The sequence below is a fragment of the Helicoverpa zea genome, chromosome 20 (genome assembly GCF_022581195.2).
Source record: "Helicoverpa zea isolate HzStark_Cry1AcR chromosome 20, ilHelZeax1.1, whole genome shotgun sequence".
In the NCBI taxonomy this organism is placed as follows: Eukaryota; Metazoa; Arthropoda; class Insecta; order Lepidoptera; family Noctuidae; genus Helicoverpa; species Helicoverpa zea.
In genome coordinates, this window is record NC_061471.1 from 4,077,549 (window position 1) to 4,089,756 (window position 12,208).

General features: G+C 35.9%; 1 protein-coding gene across 2 annotated transcripts in view; it reads right to left on the reverse strand.

Annotated features, from left to right (window-relative positions):
• LOC124639935 (zinc finger protein 541) overlaps positions 1-12,208 on the reverse strand; it is a 244,759-nt gene that overhangs the window by 47,240 nt on the left and 185,311 nt on the right. The window lies entirely within an intron of this gene.

Below are 12,208 nucleotides of genomic sequence, written 5' to 3' on the forward strand. Positions count from 1 at the left end.
TATTTGTGTTGATGAAAAGTGAGGCCTTATCTAGGTGTATTATGAATATAAAGCGCAGGCTTAGATTGTGCTCTCGAGAGCTATGCTTTAGAAACGGGGCTCTAAGGCCTATATTACGTGTTACGCCTCTACTCCATCGATTAAGCAAGGACATGTATGATAGAAATTTAATCATCTCGACAGGTGGTATTGAATAGAAGAAAATGTTTTCAGTAGTTTATACTAAAATACCGAAGAAAAAATATTTTGCAAGTTATATTGCCTTCGCTTAGTAAATTATCTGGACTCAAATAAATCGCATGCGCACCCATCCAAAATTGTCACTGTTATTTATTACGCTTTCTATGGTGTAGCTGCATAAAAAGGCGTTTACGATTCGTCATAAAATTGTCTCTGAGCCAAAAATGGTAGACAAAGAAGTGAATATACGTTGAGATTGGAAAATTATTCATATTGGTGACCCGGTCGAAACGGATCGTGCGCGGCGCCCGGGGCGGCCGTCCCCGAATCTATCCCAATTGATGGATATTCCTACAAATGCTTAGAAATTTATTACGGACACAAACCTTTTTTTTATCATTTTGTTTTGCAACTATCTGTAAAGATTTTCTTTGGGGGTAAAACGACCCAAAACATATTTTGATCGGCAAACTGTTTAGATGTACTCGTCTGATAGTGAAACCTGTACAAATATGAGTTAAGGAAGTAATCTTATTAGGATCGGTTCGTTTTCCGTAACGAACTAAGAGGGTTGCGCTCGTTTTCTCTTATATTACTGTTACTGACTACACGATCTGCCACATCAGATTTACGAAAGCAATTTCATTGAATGTTATTAAATAAGTGGTTCTTTAATATTTAAGGAATGTTGAATTGACCATATGCGCCGAGTATACAGCACTTATGTAACTAAGTTTATGAATACGACCTGATTTAGTAAGTTTGAAAACTTACGCTCTGTTGTGTGGGAGGATTTCTAGCTACTAAGCTCAGAATGTAAGAAGAGGTCAGATGAGGTTTTAAGAAAAAGCTGAAACTTAGCTGATGAGGCTACTTGTGTTTAGAAGTCGCGTACTTAGCGCATTAACTATGCGGACTATTCATAAAGCATTCACGTGACGCTCGTTAGCGGGGCGCTAATCGCTGTGGCGATATAACTCACACTTAGCCTAACTGTCGCCACCTATTTATCTATGTGTTTCAATGTAATCTATGTGTGTAGAAACAAATATTTTCGGGTAAATAAATAACGCAGTTTTTAGGAGTTCGTTGTTGAACCAGAACGAACTAAGTCCCGAAGGTATCACGAAAAGGTATTAACATCACAGGTGTATTTTTCATGAATGCAAAGATAATAGATAAGATGCGAGCCTGCTGGAAGAAATTTCATTAGAGATAAGCTGTGCCCTTGTAAATTCTTTTCTATTGTTTGTGTTTTATGTGTACAAAACTGTTAAATAAATAAATAAATAAAATATTTTTTAAACCCTTCATTATATAAAAAAAACACACATATTTTCCAAAAAAGAAACAAAAGACACACAAATACACAATAAGAGAAATCACCTCTCATAATACAGCAGTGTGTTACACACATTAGTCTTTGTGAGGCAAGTAGAGCAAGATAAAATATTTAATTAATTAATTACAAGGATATAACGGTACGACATCACTCATGGTTAGGGGAGATTTTAATCACATTACGAGCACTCGGCGTCCGCAGTGACCTTTTGAGCTCAACTTTGACGGTGCTGTAGAATTGTAAAGTTGCAAGTAGGGAAGTTCTGATGCATTAGTTTGGTGCAAATGCGCGAATGAATTGAATCCTCTGGTAGTTATTGCAACTTGCATCGAGTAAGCTAATTTGGGAGAAGAAGATTCGTTGCTGTGGTCTCTGGACATTATACTGATTAGGTTTTGTCAGTGTTTGAACGTTTCGGTCTGATTTTAGCGCGCTAACCTATTTAGTGAAGGATTATTGACCTAAATACTGCTAATTGTGATTTGTTTATAGGTCAACAATTTGCATAACAGCGTGTTGTTGCAATAAATCTCATCGGTAATGTAACTCTATTTAATGTTAACCCAATATAATATGTGTCAAGTTTAAAACAAAACTGTAACTTAATTCCCTGTGGAAATCAACGTCTACAAAATATAATAAACTTCAACTACAAAGTGTTTAAGTTTTAGCTTGGTTTTATAAATAAACTTGTGCTTATACTTAGATAATACTCGCATTTCAACAGGTTTGAAGCTAGATTCGTACGCAAGGTTGGAAAGGCTGGAGCGAAGTGTGTGGAAAAAGAAAACACGCCGCGCCGACTCCAAATAAAATTGGGATAAGGGCAGGAGGATGATGAAGGTACTTCTGTACACCTTACTTGAACAAAAAACAGTTTTTTAACTTTAGTGCCGTAAAGTAAGCTATTTAAAATGGATAAAGAAAGGATGTGTCACTGGAAAGTCTAAACGAAGCATGAAAATAATTGTAGAAAACAAAGAATTGACATCAAAGAAGACTTATCAGTCTATTGTTGATTGAACTTTTTGTGCTCTCCAGAGATATTTTCGTAGGAGTTTTGATGTGTAATAAGGGGCGGCTTTTAGAACAACGCCTCGGGAACTTTTAAGGTTTTACTGAAGATGCTCCGGTATAAGTTTCTGTGACGATGGTTCTGGGAGCGAATCGTTTCGCCGACAGCCAGGCTTTAACTTTGTCGAGACACATCGATTTTTTCTTCAAGGAATACTACTCGTGCTGAACAATGACGCCTTTATTGTGGCTTGTTCTCGAATAATGGGATTGAGTTGCTAGGTTATTGAGTTTGAATGGAGGTTCCATTGTCAATGCAAATAATAAAAATAAACTAATTCAATGAACACAATTCTTCACGAACTTGAGGTTTTTCTTATTTATGAAGACAGTATTATTTTGTTTGTGTTATTTTTCATGGTACTACGATGCTACGGCTATATATACGGCGTATAAAGCTACAAATACGTAGGTAGTTAATTTCCGTTCCGTAGCACTGCCGCCATTCAGTTCATAGTGATGTAGCTTTAGTTCTACGATGACGTTATTTGATTCACTAAACGAGGTTGGAATACACGACTGTTCTGAATCTAAGACTGAATTTTGATCTGGAATATCTTGAACCATTCATCATTTTCATCGAGAGTTTCACTTAAATGCAAACAAAAGAGAAACAACACCCATGATACTAATCTGAGCATCAAATTGCTAATTACGAACATAACAGCAAATTGTTGTGGAATGTATATTAATATGTAGCGAATGTGTTTCAGTAGTCACAATGATAACGTTATTAAGAGGGACACGGGACTGTTAAGCGTAATTGCGTGCACATCCATCAAGTACGATTGCCACGGTTTTAACGTTCATACTGAAGCACGTAATGGTTATAGTTTGTTTTGCAAACAAGCTTGTTATTTCTGATGTTATTTGCTTTCGTTGTATGTTTGATGTGATATCGTTTGTTTCCTCTGGTAAGTTATCAAGTATTGCTGTGGAGATAAGTTATTTGTGGATATATACGTAGGTGGGGCATAGTAGTAGAAAAAAACCAATCTGGTTTGGAAAAGGTATTTTTGACGAAACTAAATCATGAAAAGGAATAAGTTATGTTGATGATTAAGACGACTTTGATTTTTTACAATAGAAGAAAAGAAAACTATGAACAAGTATAGCTCTAAAGTATTTTGGCTTCGCTAAGAGAGTCCACAATTTAATTCAGCACAGTTCTTTTAAGTTCCTTTAAAAAAATAAAAGGAAAATAATTAATTAGTCACAAGCAAGTTGATAAAATGCGAGGGCGCCGGCGACTGGCAAGACAAAGTTTACTACTAATTTACTAAAGGCATATAAAAACTCGCACCAGTATAGTTGACTGTAAAATGGAACTTTTTTTAACTTATTAATTATTTATTTGTCCCTATTTGTGTTTCAAAGAAAATAGTTTAAAGAAATAAAGCGTTTCAGACATGTTTAAGCAATTAAGTAGTAGTACGTGATAGTTCCCAGAAAAGGTTTACCATTTATATTTGCATAATTTATAGGCAAATACATAGCTTGGCTATTACTCTTTCTATCATCATTATATTTGTAGAAACGTTGACATTCGTTATTTGTTACGCGCACCCTGATAAAAAGTAGCCTATAGCCTTCTTCCATAAATCGGTTATCTAACACTGAAAGATGTTTAAAATCGATCCAGTAGTTTCTGAAATTAGCGCGTTCAAACAAACGAACCACTCCTCAGCTTTGGATGTAAAACAAAACTTTCAAAATAATCAATCCAGCTAATAATTAACCGGTTACAAGCTCCGTTATGCAATTAACTACACACCCACACAACTTACTTCCTGAAAGCAATTTCGTGGTACTTATTTAACTAAAACGAGCTTCCCACGCCACACTGAAAATAAATCCGAGTGTACTCGTATTACCTACTTTGTAGTATAAAATATATTAAGTTAATTAACAGAAGCTATGCACCGATGTTGTGACACTTCCACAAAGGGTTGAGTAAGGGTTATTTATCTGAGTTGTCATGTGTGCTTCGGGATTTATCGCGCGTACGAGCGGCGGGGCCGACTGCGACACGACAGCCGAGGTTTTATAGCGCGATGCTTGACGCCGGATAAGTAAATTTAAAGTTTGGGATCGTGGCTAGTGTGTTTTAACGAGCTTTTGGTTTATCGTGAAGTAGAGTTGAGAACATATTTTCTTCACCACGTATTAATAAACTTATTTACGTAAATGTGAAATATAGTTTCGTAAACACTTACCTACATAATTGCAACGCACAAAAGCTCACAAACCGGTAGTAACCAATGTCCGAAGGTTTCATTTCTTCCGATATGTGAAGTAGGCCTCGGATTTATCGTAATAACTGTACCGAATCAGGGTTCCCTCCAGAGAATCAAAGAAAATTGCGAATCCACTCTGTCGCACCTACCAAACCTGAGGAGAGGACGCTATCATGAATACAAATCGTTCGTTTTCCCTTCACGGATTTTAGTTAAATCACCGAAGCTGTACTGCGTAAAATTTCCTTTTTATTCCAGTTGTTTTTGTTTAAGTTCTGCTGTGTTCTGCATTGTGCGGGCTAATTGTTATTCTTGCGTGGAATGTAAACGACAATCGGTGGCGCTACTGCTTATTTATTGGAACGACTTTATTTTTAATTAGTTGTGTGATTTACTGTGCAACACTGTTTTTATCGATACATACGCGAATGAATGTAATAAGTTTGATTAATAGTGACAGATCCAGAGAGCAAATGTTTAAGCTAAGAGAAGAAAGAGTACATTCTGGGTATAGTAGTAGAAACCATGATGTACTGTTAAGATTTCGGTATCAATTGAAGGCTTTCGAGGTATAGAAATCCCCTGAATCATAATTGTATTTTTTGATCATATATTTTTAAAGGCGTTCTAGGTAGATAATTCTCTTAGCTTCAAGTCCACATTTAAATACAAAGCGAGTAATTAAAGTCGAAATCAGATCTCTTATTTATTTAAGAAACATAATGTTTCAAAACTTTATTCATTTATTACAAAGCTAAGCAAATACTTAAATAGTGATTAATATAGAAATCGAACCGTCATACGGTCTGACCTTCAAAACTTTCAGTTTGGTCTGGCGGGAATAAATTGGTAACAAGAGTTTGTACACCCTTGAATATAAAGTACCTATTTATGATTGAAGTAGTGATGCTATTTAAAAACCGATTTCTCAAAACACTGGAAGGAGCAAAATAAAACATTTCGGATGGTCTGGTGACTGTGTTTATTTTAAACAGACTTGCGTTTTTTGTCTGGTTAAAAACAGAAAAGAGATAAATGCTAAAAGATAAAAGTCAACATTGTATCAACAACAAATTGGTTTCTTAAATATGATCGTATAATTTATAAGGTCTGAATCATATGTTCATTGGGCAACTTTTATTTTCCAAGCTGACATGCACTCTAATTTGGTAATTAGGTCATAATGGTTTTTAAAATTATTTTGTTACGCATAGTCGGCCAGGAATCTTACCTACCACCCACTGTGAATCTTGTGCTGTCAATCTTAGTTTCTTGTTAACATTTCCAGACTATATTTAGGTTTATTACTGTTTATTATAATTGACAGATTTTCCTGTTCAAATAAATTAAACATTAATGGAATGTCTGAAACAAACGAACTATATAGTACAATGAATTCTTAGATATTAGGTGTCCAACAATATTGTGTTTATAATTAAGCAAATGAAAATAGTTAGTGACTAAATATTAATTACAAGGATTATCATAGTCTTGATTAAAAAAATACTTTTAAACGTGATGTATTTACCTAAATAGTAGGTACTTGGACGTGATCTCAAACTTACATAAAACATAACCGATAATAAATGTCCCAAGAAAACATCAAAACATCTTTCATATCTAATATCAACACATTTATTCAAGAAACAGAATTTACCGTCACAATTTCACTACCTCAGAGAGCTATAACAGTGAAAAGTAAGCATAAATTAGTACGGAACCTGGGTCTCGCCTTTATTCGTCACCTATCTTCAACATCTGTGCCGTGGGAATTTACGACGTTCGCCCACTTATAAAGTTCCTAGCATAAAGGCGGTATACAACCCGACACTGTCTGTGGTCACCACCATTTTCTATAGACTACAGACTTTAGACTTTCAAGTTAGTTTTAAAGAGGTCTTATTAATTATATTCGTTTTGAGTAGTCTTGGTAATGAAAGAGGGAAGTTGTTTATGTATACGGTAAAATATGGGATGTTTTATTTGCAGGAGTACGTGGAGTTCCCGCCGTTAAATTAACTTTATATCAGTGTAAAATATTTTGATGGATAATTGAAACGACTCAAAAAAAAGCAACGTAGCATCAACCGTTAAGTTAAGCACTTGAAAGTCATACCAACAAACTATCAATTTACACAATTTAAAACACTATAACTCACTGTAATTCCTAACGGGTTAAAACAACCATCATTTATATAGAGAAAGTTTAAAGTAAGTAAAAGCCCGTATTATGAATGATGGAGCAAGTTGCGAACTCGCAGGGCTAGAACGGTTGAGGTTATTGTGCAAACAGGAAGAGCCGCGATCCATCAGAGCCTGTCAACAATTGGACCCTGCGGGCGATACTCATTACCATCCTGTAATGTATACCTACTACTACCTCTGAATAAATAGTGAACATTTTGAAGAGTTTTGCGTTTTGGGAGACGGTATTCGTCAATCAAGTCAGGGCATGTAAAAATACATCACTGGTTGTCAAAGTTGTCGTCTCTTAAAACAAAGTTAGCACTTTTTCTGTAACTTTCCCAAAAATATCCCTTCACATTTGGTTAATGCTATGGCTTTAAAGAAGAATTGAGAATAAAAATATAATTTCTTTAGATATGTACCAGTACCTACTTTGTTTCATCAAAATGTTACACGTAAATTGACGACTAAATACTCTCATTGCGAATTCCCATTCGCAGTTTTCAGAAATTCTACAATCGTGTAACGGTTAATATTACTGAATAGTATTGCAATGAATGAAACATACTATGAAACATACTATTAAAATAGAGACAAGTTACTGGCGAGGCAAAATTCATACATTACTGAATAGCAAAATGTGTCTTTTAGGAATGAAGGAAAATATTCGAAACAGTAATGAGCGTTTTTTGGAAGAGAAAATGCTATTGTTCTCAATACGAAAATATAATAACGTCGAGGATACTCACTATATAAGTACTATATAGAAAGTTAATTATAGTATTTTTTTAGGCATGGCAACCCTTTTTATGGACCGTCCGCTGGGAAATGAATTGAATAAGCTTTATTGTTTTTGATGGATACACTGGTTGTACTAAAATGTGTTCGGGTTTTATTGTCACGTGTACGTTTTTTGTCGAGATATGTACTACGCTGAAATATTTTTTGTTCGTTTTTATATCCTAGCTTTTATATACTACATTTTACTTTGAAATGTACGTTTTATGTCATCTTATTTTGTAGGCGTCGACACATAATGTTTTTTTTATCCTTTCAACGTGGCATTTCCTTCTTGTTACCATCAATTTTAATGCAATCCATCCATCTTCTTTCGTCCTCCACCAAACCCAGAAAACTCACAATGTTAATTTGAAATACATTCCATGGAATAAAATATTTTTCTCGAATAACAACGTCATGAAAGAGAACGTAACAGCGTTCAGTAAATTCTTTATTTTAATAGGCAACTTGTTACCAATAACAGGCTCTTAGACGGAATCGCAATACGTAGCGAGTGTACTGTCTCGGCGCGGAGTCGTCACGTTACCGTAACGAGGACCAATCTGTAGCTCATTTGCTAATGCAGTCTGCAGCCTCGCCTGTCTACATTTTATTTGGTTTAATATATCGGTAATGCAAAGTTACTGCTCTTTGAGATCTCGGAATGTTTGAAGAGCGTCCCGTTTCATGGTTTACGTTTCAGCTTGTGTAAAGTTCGTGGGAAATATTAAGTACGTATTTTATTTTTGTAATGATTCCATGTTGATACTGGTTTGAGTATCAAAAGAATCAAAGGAATTTAAAAACAGCAGAAATGTGAGGAAACTGCTTATCTTGTGTGGAATTTTTATTTATAACTTACTTTACTTGCATCTGCATGGCTTTATATAAATTAACACATAAAACTATCCCGCAATAATTCTCTCTCAATCAAGGCAACCAAACATTCACAAGCTCACAAAATAACTCAATATCAGCGCTCCACCTTACCAGAAATCAAATAAACGTAGCTTGATTATTCCGCCAACAAATAATACGGTTAGACATGAGTGTACGTAGAAATTGCAGTATCGTTTGTCTTCCATTACAGCAGTCTCCAGTTCCATTGTACGCCATTCGATATATAACGATGCTTGACCAGAATGCTCTCGGGGGATTCGCAGATACAACAAAATGTGTTTTGAAGCATACCTCTGAATTCGGACTAAGCTATCTTTCTTTACGCAGCATTCACCTGGGAATTGTTCTAGATGATGGATATTATTTTTCGTTATTCGATCGTGTAAAGTGCATTTTTGTGAGAGAATGTGGGACCCAATTTATGTTGACTGGGTTTAACACGTGCTTTTGAATTTGGAATTCGATACGAGACTCGACCCGAGGGAGTACATGGTCGAGTCCTCTTCAACAGGGTCGTATTTGCATAACGTATTTAACTCATAACGTAGGTCCCAAGCGTTAACTGCAAGTATGTGTTTTTAAAAACATCGCCGTCACTCTCTTTGTTCTAACAAAGAAGGTTCGATATTGATTACTGTCTACCATCGTCGTAGAAATTCAGTTCTAATAGCCTATCTGCAATTAGTAGTAATCAACATCATGTATTGTTTCCTTTGTGTGAGTAGGTACATAATAATATACCACCAAAGGCTTCCAATTCCGATACTGATTACGGAAAGTGACTGTGTTCCCCACCAGTGACACAAGTAATAATTATATATTGTGGATGTATAGGCATCGATTGGATATCAAACACCGAATCACGGAATGGACCGGCGATATTGAACCGAGCGGAGCGTAAAAGAGATCTGCACAAATATGGCGTATAACGCCGCAACAAAGGTAATGGAAACATGCCGTGGGGCGATCAATAAAAAAGGTTACACCATACCTGACCAATTCGCAGAGTGGTATTTGTTAAAAAAAATATGAACTCTCCATGTACTTTCTAATCCGTAGTTTAAAGAGACGAATTTGACCATCAAATAAGGGTGGATATCCATTAGACGTAATGGATTGTCACAATACAGAGTATTGCAGCGCCAATCATGGCCGCCCGAGGCTTAATTTGTGCTGACAATGAGAAGGGAATTAGTCTCAGGGTAGCGATGTCGTCTGTCTTGAATATCTGTCGGCGTAATGATGATAAAGCCAAAAATCGGGATCGATGCTGCGATATTACGCAAAGTATTTTTGTGGTTGCAATATAAACTAGAGCAAGAGAAAATATGATTTGTCATTAATTCATTAAAAACATCTATACAAAATCGACAATGGATAGACCTGTTTTTCTTTGATGGCCGATATTTTACAGTTCTTGTGGATTGCTGAGGTCAGGCCAAGTTCAAGAATAAGAAAAACGAAACGTGAATTCAAAAGCAAGTCAAGTAATTCTTCGGGATCTTTGAAATTATGATAGGGATTTTGGCAATCGACTGTCTAGTCACTTACATCAATGATACGCATGTCGAAATCTTACAAATGTAAAATAAAATATAAAAAAAATGCACCAAACAAAAACATCAACATCTAAACTAAAATATAAACCTCCTAAAATTATCTAAATTCGCGCTCACGATACCCGTGCAGGCTGCATTGTGTACCGCTGTCAGTCAGCGGCATGACGTTTGACTGACGCGTATTACGGCAAACCTGCAACCGACACCGTTCGCTCCTATCGCCCGAGTCCTGCCCTGTCTTTCCAATTGTTCGATGGACCGTCACGAATTTTGGCTTTTGAGTTACGAGTGGGGTAAATTTTGTGACGGCTAGTGTTGGGTGTTTGTTAATGCTGTTTTGTGAGGGTTAGTTTTTAAATTATCAATAAAAAGATTAGTTGATTAGATAATTCTGATTCTTTGACTTTCATATTACTGAAACTTTGTTAAGCAATTAAGCAATCGAACTATGAGGTTTCGTATTACACTTCGGGAGCTGGTTTTTTGCAAAGATGAAACGTTTTAAAGGAGTAGTTCCTTGTTTAAATGGTTTGAATTGTAGAGCTTCGTTCAACTTGTACGCACATATTATGTACTTTTCTTATTGACGTTTTAGTCTGTTGTATTATTTCATGAACACCGTTGTAAATACTTGATAAACGAATACCTACACAGTATATCTTTAAGTCAGTTTTTCGCGGGCTGCAACTGGCGCGGTTCATTCTCAACGCCGCGAGTCTTTCCAAATTGTTTCCCGCCTCAACTTTACCATGCTGTGTTTTTTGGCTTTCTCCTTGTACCTACGTCAGCAGTACGGTGTTTTTGATACTTGCTAATTACTTACTGCTTAGTTGTACTTCATTTTGTTTATGAGATTTGTTAAAGATAATATTCATATTCAGACTGCAAGTCTGTGTAAACTCTACACTTCATTATTCACTCATCTATCAGTAGGATTAGCTAAAACAAACTCCATTTGAGAAACAGTTACAAACGACTGCCGCAAGGGGTCGCCACATCTACACTGTAGCTTCATACGAACACTAAATAGTCCTTTAAGCGGCACTTTAAAGAACATGGCTTAACTTCCAACGTTCAACTGCGCGCTATTAACAGTTTCACAGAAATATGATGCATTTGCATTTATTAGAGAGATAAATTGGCTAAGTACACACTCGGGAATGAGTGGTTGGTGCAACTACTTAAATAATTTGTGTGCACAGCGAAATACACACAAAGAAATAAACTTATCTAAATCATACACATAGGTACCTAGATAAGTTTATTTCTTTGTGTGGTTCTAATGAAGTGACTTTATTTTAAACACGATAGGTACCTACAGAGCCACAAAAACGTCAGACGAAATTAAACTTATTTAAATTGGTATGTATCCGGTTGTACTAGTAGGTAATATTACAAGCTTCATTGTACTTAGTATTATCGTTTAGAGAAAGACCTAAAATTTACTAACAGCTCTGGAAATATTTTCAAACTATCGTAAATTGTTTAACACTCACCTTGATACTGCAATGAATCGTAACCCAGTAACACATCGAGAGATTCGCGTAACAGGTTGTTATAAACGCTTCCTATATATTTCACGTCTCATAACCCATAAAAGTGAAGTTATTCCGTTATCCGGAGAACTCCGATGTCACTGGTGGAAACACATCAATCTCTCGAAGTTCGTCGGAACGTAACGGGCGCACCCATACATCTATTCATCTTAATGTTTAAAGCCGCATTCATCAATCCACGTGGCATAAGCGTGTCATTAGGAATACATATATTTCGTCTTAACTCCTTCAAGTTTCCTTTTGAATACTCAGGAATTCGCTTTTCAATTTTCTGAAAGTGATTTCGGCTTTGTTTTCGAGTGGGAATATCTGTAGGTACTCATGTAATAAAGCAAAAAAGTTGGTATTTTAGCTTAAAAGTGCGTAAGTATCTCAGGAATTGCTGGGCTGATT